This window comes from Elaeis guineensis, chromosome 3 (assembly GCF_000442705.2).
Source record: "Elaeis guineensis isolate ETL-2024a chromosome 3, EG11, whole genome shotgun sequence".
Classification (NCBI taxonomy): Eukaryota; Viridiplantae; Streptophyta; class Magnoliopsida; order Arecales; family Arecaceae; genus Elaeis; species Elaeis guineensis.
In genome coordinates, this window is record NC_025995.2 from 17,582,734 (window position 1) to 17,591,764 (window position 9,031).

Sequence of the window (9,031 nt, forward strand, 5' to 3'; positions counted from 1 at the left end):
ATGAAATCAAGTCCAGCATTATTCAAATTCTATAATCATTCTATGGACTGACGAACGAGGATCCATACAAATACTTGGATGAATTTTTTGAGATATGCTCCATAGTAAAAATTCAAAACTTCTCCAATGATGCTCTCAGGTTGAAACTGTTCTCTTTTTCACTTAAGGATAAAGCCAAGCATTGGTTAAACTCTCTAGATTCCATAACCATTTCAACTTGGGACCATCTTCAAAGAGAATTCTTCAAAAAATACTTTTCAATTAGAAAAAATAAATCAAATTAGAAAAGCCATCACTAGTTTTTTCTTATTGGATGGTGAACTTTTTTATGAGACATGAAAAAGGTTAAAAGATCTTATTCATAAATGCCCCCACCACGCTGTCCCCAAATGACAACCTGTTCAGTATTTTTACGATGGTCTATCAGAGAAACACCGATAAATGATCGATGCATCATGTCGTGGGACATTCATGCTAAAGAGTGAGGATGAGGCTTGACAGCTCTTTGAAATACTTAGTGAGAACTTCCTACATCACATGTCTACCACCTTTAGAGAATAACCCATGTCTCAACAGAAAAAAGATGGAATCTATTAGATTGGAAATATTATAGATATCCACAGTAAGGTAGATGAGTTGTCCCAAAAATTAGACCGTCTTCTGAATACTGGACACTCTCTGATTCTACCTAACCTAGTCCAAGATGTTTGTGCATTGTGTGCAAGCCCGATCCATTTTGTTAGTGAATGCCCAACCGCACCTCAATTTTTTGAGTTTATGCACGAGCAAGTCCAGCAAGCGCAAACCCAACAAACTCATAGATCAGAAAATGATCCATACTCGAACACTTATAACCCCGATTGGAGAAACCATCCAAATTTTTTCTGGAGACCACAGCCAGTGGTTGGCTCTACTATACTTAGATCCAACTATCAGGACCCGACATATAGACATAGACCATACTATCAGTTCCAAAATACTTCTCAATTGTCTATCATTGATCATAGCTCAGCTTTTGAGGATAAGGTTTTAAAAATGCTAGAACGATTAGAAGTTAACACCCAGACCCTTAACTCTCACATGCAATCCATTGCTAGGCTAGAGATTCAAATAGGTTAACTAGCAACCGCATTCAGTAGGAGGGAAGGAAGAAAATTACCTAGCCTACTTGAGAGCAATCCGAGAGGGCAATTCATGGATGAGAGCTCCAATGCTCTAGAAACCTTTTCTGAACATGCCAAATCAATCATGACTCTCAAAAATGGGAAGGTCATTGAACACATGAGTAAAACCAATGAGGCCAACCCTAGACCTCAGACCAAACCCGAATCACCCAAGAACAAAGAGGATCCAAAAGTAAAGAATGAACCAACTGCACTGAAATCACCTTACTTGCCTAAAGCCTCATTTTTGAGTGCCCTAAAAGCTCCTACTCCTATGGATAAGAAGGGAGGAAGACTCGATGAGATGTTAAAATTATTTAAGCAAGTCCAAATTAATCTCTTCCTTCTAGACACAATCAAATAGGTCCCAGCTTATGTAAAATTTTTGAAGGACTTGTATACCCAAAAATGTAAATCCCGATCACAACTTCCAAAGAAAGTATGCCTAATCGAACAAGCTAGCTCTGTCTTCCAGCACGCTACCCCTCCAAAGCTTAAAGATCCAGGTGCCCCTACCATTTTTTGTATTATAAGAGACTTTCACATAGAACAAGCTCTCCTAGACCTAAGGGCTAGTGTGAACCTTTTACCCAGCTCGGTATATGAACTTTTTTGGTTTGGAGAACTAAAACCCACATCGATCACTTTACAGTTAGCTGATAGATCAATTAAGACACCACGTGAGATGATCGAGGATGTTTTGGTCAAGATAGATAAATTTTATTTTTCAGTTGATTTTCTAGTCCTTGACATGGAACTGAGTGGCAATCGAAGGCAAATTTCCATTATCTTAGGCAGACCCTTCCTAGCTACGGTAAACACGTGCATCAATTATAGGAAAGGAGTCATAAACATATCATTTGAAAATAAAAAACTGAGACTGAATGTGTTCGATGCATCTCAGGGACCATCAATGGATAGTTGCTTCGAGATAGATACATTCGAAGATATTATAGAGGAAGCAACATCAACGATTTTTGCACATGATTTTTGAGACACCCACTTGACACACTTTGGAGTGGATGACTATGATATAGAGGGAGGTAGCAAAAAAATAAATATTCTAGTTGATACATCAAATGCTGAAACTACTTCTCCTTGGATAATCCAGTACGAGCCATTGCCTGTATTAACCAATACACCCACAGTCCCATCATTAGAATCACCACCTATACTAGAATTAAAGCTACTTCCGATCGCACTCGAGTATGCACTCCTAGGACCTAATGACACCCTCCCGATGATCATTGCATCAAACTTGACCCCAGATCAAGAAGCATAATTGGTTGGTGTTTTGAAGGAAAACAAAGAGGCTATCGACTGGTCCATTGTCGATCTAAAAGCAATTGACCCCTCCATCTATATGCACCATATTCATTGTGAAATAGATGCCAAACCCCATGGAGACATGCAGAGAAGACTGAACCCAAACATGTGGGAAGTAGTAAAGAAAGAGATGATAAAATAGTTAGATGTTGAAATCATCTACCTCATATCCGACAGTAAATGGGTCAGCCCTATCCAAGTAGTATCTAAGAAATCAGGTATTACTGTGGTAGAGAATGAAGAAGGTGAATTGCTTCCCACTCGCGCACCATTTGGTTGGCAAGTGTGCATTGATTATAGGAAACTAAACGATATAACTAGGAAGGATCATTTTTTATTACCCTTTATAGATCAAATCCTAGAATGGCTAGCAGGTCAATATTTCTTCTATTTTTTGGATGGTTATTTGGGATACAATCAGATATTTGTATTCCCGGATGACCAAGAGAAGACCACCTTTATTTGCCCTTATGGTATTTTTTCTTTTGGACGTATGTCGTTTGGGCTCTGCAATGCATCCGCTACATTTCAACCGTGTATCTTGATCATTTTTTTGGATATGGTGGATAAATATTTTAAAGTATTCATAAATGAATTCTTCGTATTTGAAACCACTTTTGAAGATTATCTTCATAATCTCTCTAAAGTCCTTAAGCGCTGTACGTAGATAAATTTAGTTTTAAGTTGAGAAAAGAATCATTTCATGATTCAAGAAGGAATCGTATTGGGACATATTATTTTCGAAAGAGAGATTGAGGTAGATAAAGTTAAAATCAAGGTCATTTCAAAACTATCACCCTCCGCTTTGATTCGACAAATACGATCCTTCCTAAGTCACGCTGGATTTTACAGATGCTTCATCAAAGATTTTAGCAAAATATCGAAACTCTTGTGTAATCAGCTAGCCAAAGACACATCATTTGTCTTTAATGAAGAATGTCTACAAGCCTTCCACATGTTACGAATAGCCCTATAATAAAACTCCCTGATTGGTCCTTCCCATTTGAAATCATATGTGATGCTTCTGATTTCACAATAGGGGCCGCCTTAGGTCAAAGAATCAGCAACGAGCCACATGTGATCTATTACGCTAGCAAAACTCTATCCGATGCCCAATTGAACTACACCACAACAGAAAAAAAGCTACTACCAGTGGTATTCGCCCTTGATAAATTTCATTCATATCTGTTAGGGTCTAAGGTTCTAGTGTATTCTAATCTCGCGGCTCTGAAATATCTGCTCTCAAAAAAAGATACTAAACCACGATTGATTAGATAGATCCTTCTGCTTCAAGAATTTGATCTAGAAATTTGAGATAAAAAGGATTTTAAAAATGTGATCGCTGATCACATTTCTAGAATCTTAGTTGATCATATGATGGGTATAGATGAAGTCAAAGAGAAATTCTCTAACGAATAATTTTTTACAATCTTCTCTGATCAAATCCCATGGTTTGCCCACATCATTAACTATTTGGTAATAGGATAAGTTTTTCTCCATTGGACAAAACAGGAGAAGGATCGATTCTTCTCGCAAGTCAAATATTATTATTGGGAGAAACCTGAATTGTTCAAGCATTGCCTTGACCAAGCGATTCAATGCTATGTCCCTGAAACTGAGTATCCAAGTATACTTACCTTTTGCCACTCTCATGCATACAGGAGATATTTCAATGAAAAAAGAACAGCCACGAAAGTGTTACAAAGTGAATTTTACTAGTCGATATTGTTTAAGGATGTACATAATTTTTTTCTTGAGTGCTTGCACTGTCAACAGACGGGGAACATTTCTAGAAAAAATATGATGCCCCTATCCCCCATTTTAGTCATGGAAGTTTTTGATGTTTGAAGAATCGATTTTATGGGCCTCTTTCCTCCATCCTACAGATACGAATATATTTTAGTTGCAATAAATTACGTATCTAAATGGGTTGAGGCTATGGCAACCAGAATAAATAATCATAAGGTGGTAATCAAATTCATCCAACAGAACATCTTAAGTCGATTCGATTGCTCAAGAGCCATTATTAGTGATGGAGGTGCACACTTCACGAATAAGTACTTTGAAAGCTGAATGAAGAAATATGAAATCACTCATAAAGTTGCCACACCATACCACCCCCAAACTAGTGGCCAAGTGGGAGTCTCCAATAGGAAGATCAAACGAATTCTCGAGAAGATGGTTAGACCTGATCAAAAAGATTGATCTGGATGATTAGACGATGCATTATGGACCTACCGTACTGCATACAGGATTCTGATAGGAATATCTCCTTACTGGCTCATTTTTGAAAAAACCTGCTATCTACCAATAGAGCTAGAATACCGCACATTTTGGACTATAAAGTAATTCAATTTCGATATAAAAAATATGGATAGTAATAAGAGACTACAATTGAATGAATTAGAAAAGCTATGCAATGAAGCATATGAGAGTTCGCAAATTTATAAGGCTCGAACTAAGGCTTATCATGATAAATACATTTCATAAAAATATTCGAACCTAATTAAAAAGTATGACTTTATAATTTGAGGCTGCGACTATTTCCTAAAAAACTCTGTTCACATTAGGATGGACTATATATCGTAACTCAGGTATTTCCTCATGGAGCAATTGAAATCAAAGATCCTAAACAAGAAAATAGCTTCAAAGTAAATGGCCAATGATTGAAACATTATGTGAATAAAATCAGAGATGGTGAGCAAGTTGACTCAATTGAATTGCAGGAACCAGTCTATAATTGAACTTTGGCTTGGTCTGACTGAAAATATTAAACTTAGCACTTGTTGAGAGGCAACCCAATATTTTATTTTTCAGTTATCTAGATTTTTTTTATTTTATAAAAATCTAATAAGGATAACTATCTAAGTTGAGGAGAGAAAATCATCAACATCTGACGAGGGCTCTTAGAAAATATAAAAGAACCTGTAAATAACAGCAAATCAGGTGGTATCCCTCTTTTTGCATTTTTTTTTCATTTTTTCCATTAGGGACAATGAAAATTAAGTTGGAGGGAGAATAACTAATTTAATTAAGTCCTCAAGTATGGTCAGAAATAATTAGTTTTGTGTATAAAAATTTTATCTCGATTTGAAGTTATTTAGGCACCCTAATCAATGAATGATTAATGATCTAGATAATTTTAGAGATATCGAGGAAGAAATTATTAAGGACACCCAATTAATCAGAGAATTTAGATCAGACTAAATTTTAGAGTAATTCTAGAACCCTCTTCTCACCACCTCGATGAAGAATCTGCTTTATAGGGGTATGGGTGGAAAGATCGAGGTATGCAAAAAAAAAATTATTATAAAAAAAATTTAGCATTGTCTCATTGAGTAGCTGGACCCCTTCACTTAAGTAAGCATTGTAGTTTGCATCAAAAAGTGAAGATGCTAAAAAACTTTTATAGAGTCTGTCTCACCTCATAGTTTTTTTTAGACTCGAGTCAGTAAGCTTGAGAGGTGTTCTACACCTAATATCTTAAAACCAACTGATTTGAGAGTCATTAGCTAAAAGCTTGCTATAAGGATCAGCTAGAAGGCTCAAGAGGCTAAGACATTGCACTATATTCTTTTTGAAAAAAAAAATAAGAGAACTAAATTGTAAGAAGATAATAAATTCTACTCACATCAAGTTAGAAGACTTAAAGAGTAGAGTAGAAAGTTGGTGAAAGAAGATCTCTAAAAAATTTTATGGCTAATACTCAACCACTAATTGAGTCGAATTGATAATTCAATGAAGTACCTCTTTAATGGTTTAGCTGAATATCCACTATAGTTAGGAATGTCTAGGATAACTTTCGATTCAAGGATAATTTGGTGCACAATGCTAATTATCTATTTTTCTCAAGGATGAGTAAAGTTCAAGTTGGAGGATATGATGAATACTTAATTTAAGTCGCTAGAGATACTAAATATTATAATAATTGATATTATTTGATTAAAATTTGATGCTCTCTAGTCTATTTTACAGGTGATGGGGAGTTTGGATTCATACGATTCAAATTGGACTCAAATCGGATCAGATTTGAGTGAACAAGATAACCAACTCTCATTCCAGTGTGAACGCAACTTAAAGATCAAGGGTCAAGAAGCAGTCTCTCCAATCAAGGATCCAGATTAGAAGATAAATGGAACCAAGTGTGAACATGACTTAAATCTCAAAGGCTCAGATTAAAAGATCACTCTTCATGAAGATCCAAGGATCCTTATTCATGCTTCCACCTCTTTTTTCATAAAACCCTAGCCTCCCCACTCTATAAGTAGAATCCAAGGCCTCCATCTTCTCCAATCAAGCCAATCCTAAGTTCTCTTCAAGCTTCTCTCTCCCTCTTTCTCTTCTCCATAAGTCTAGAGGAGATACTAACCCTAGTATGACACCATATTCCTCCACAAATCTCTTTTTCACATCTCAAAAAATCTAGGAGAGGTCCTAATCCTAGTGCCACTATCCTTTCTCTTCCACATACCCTCTTCCATCTATCTTTCTTCCTTAAAGTTCCTAGACCAAGTCTTCCAACCATCCTACAGCTGTCTGCACGAAGGAAGATGAAGAATTCAAAGAGATATATCCACTATCGGGTGCAACTAGAAGATCAACTTGATTTTGTTGTTCTTGTATCAAACTTTTGTTTCTTTTTCATTGTATATTTTTATTATTTAATCAATAAAAAATATTTTTATTACAATCTCTTTGTTTCTTTCTTAGTTTCTTACAATCTATTATTTTTTTATTTATATTTTTGAAATAATCTATCTAAAATCTCTGTGGATATGATTCTGACTCATCCTATCTACATAGTAGTGAGTAGGATTAATTTTGGTGTACTATGACATGCATCATGTAATATTTGCACATTAGTCCTCCTCAAATTTTTCTAACCCTTAGCAATTAGTTTCTTACTATTTATAACAATTATAAATTAATCCAATCATCAATCATATTGATAATTTGGATTATAATCATTTGATCAATCTCAAACTCTTTATGTGTGTGATCCCATAAGTTCTATTTTATTTAGTAATGAGTCATGTTGTGATCTCCACACAGCATCATTGAACTCCTTTCAATGGATTGGAACACTTTCAATTCTTTTCATCAAAAAATTATTTGATTATCTATCTAATTCTCTATGGATCCTACAATCCATCAATGATATCTAGCAGTATATGATGGCAGGCCAGCAGAATTAAATGAAATAAACCTCTAAGTACAGTTATCGTATGATACAATCCTTTTATCAGGGTCCCAACTAGATGGAGGTTATGGATAACTGTCAAACCACAACATCTATCATAGATAAAATTTATTTGACTTGAGTTTTTGATGTGAAGTATGTGAAAATTTTTTTCACTATTCACTCTGTCGTGGCTAAGATCTTCTGAACTTAGTCTCATAAATTATACAGAACTATCTTCTTTATCTATCAAGGATGATAGATTCCATCTTATTGCACACTTATTCCTATATTGAACCTACTATAGCCAACATACAGCATAGAGATCCATATGGATAGGGATCAACTTTATGTGCAGTCAAACTATAGCAGCCTCACTGTGAATAGCTGAGGTACCTCAGGTCTAAAGACTAGTCACACTACTATAGTATCGAGTAAGTCACTGACGAGTAGATAGCCATCTAAGTAACTTCTCATAATGATCATATTTGGTACCTTTGTTCTTCAATAAACATATGCACTCTCGCTCTAGTATCCCATATTGTAGACTCAAGACTCGTCTATCCTAAAGGAAAGTGACTTGTGTATCGATCGGATCAATCACTATCTCCATGATTATTCTTTGATTGAAAGTATTTAAGAATTAATCATTAATGACATACACCTCAAATTTTCAATACTTAAAAATATGTGTCATCATCTTATTAATTCTTTAGACGATTCATAGATAAAAAAATATAATATGAATGGAAAAATAATCTATTTTTATTAATTTTAAAAGTATAATTATAAAATATGTCCCTTGAATGCTTACAAGTATCAGCCTAATTGACTTCTAAGGCATACATCTAACATATTTTTCTATTGCTTATTGTTATGCTTCTATTGTTGTTGATCAACTAGAACCTACTTTAGATGATGAGGCCAAGTGCATTAGTGTTTGGGAGGATATTATGAAAGAAGAGTTCTCAGCTCTTAAGAAGAGGAAAATATAGGATTTGGTTTTTTTGCTAGCGGTATTTCTTCTATTTTTTATGAGTTTATAAGGTGAGATAAAGAAAGAGAGAGATTCCAACAAAGGACCAACTAATGGATATTTTCACCAAAAGGTTGGTGGTCAAGCGGTTGAAGATTCACATGAGAAGCTCGATGTTGTTAGCATGGAGTTTGTAATAAAGGGAGTATTGGAGTCATCACAGACTCCAAAAAGCTTATTATTTAATTATTATTAATCTGACCCTTAGAGTTAGCATTAGGTAATTTACTTATGAACTTTCAAAATTAGCATTATTGAGTTTGCATACTTAAACAACACATAAGAAATACTCTCCAAGACAAGATTTTAAATACTATAGGATGGGGA

At 35.0% G+C, this 9,031-nt stretch overlaps 1 non-coding gene across 1 annotated transcript; it reads right to left on the bottom strand.

Annotated features, from left to right (window-relative positions):
* Window positions 1–277: 277 nt before the first annotated feature.
* On the bottom strand, window positions 278–383 carry LOC114914040 (small nucleolar RNA R71). The gene has a single exon (XR_003800473.1). It is a non-coding gene; the product is annotated as a small nucleolar RNA R71 (small nucleolar RNA).
* Window positions 384–9,031: the final 8,648 nt, after the last annotated feature.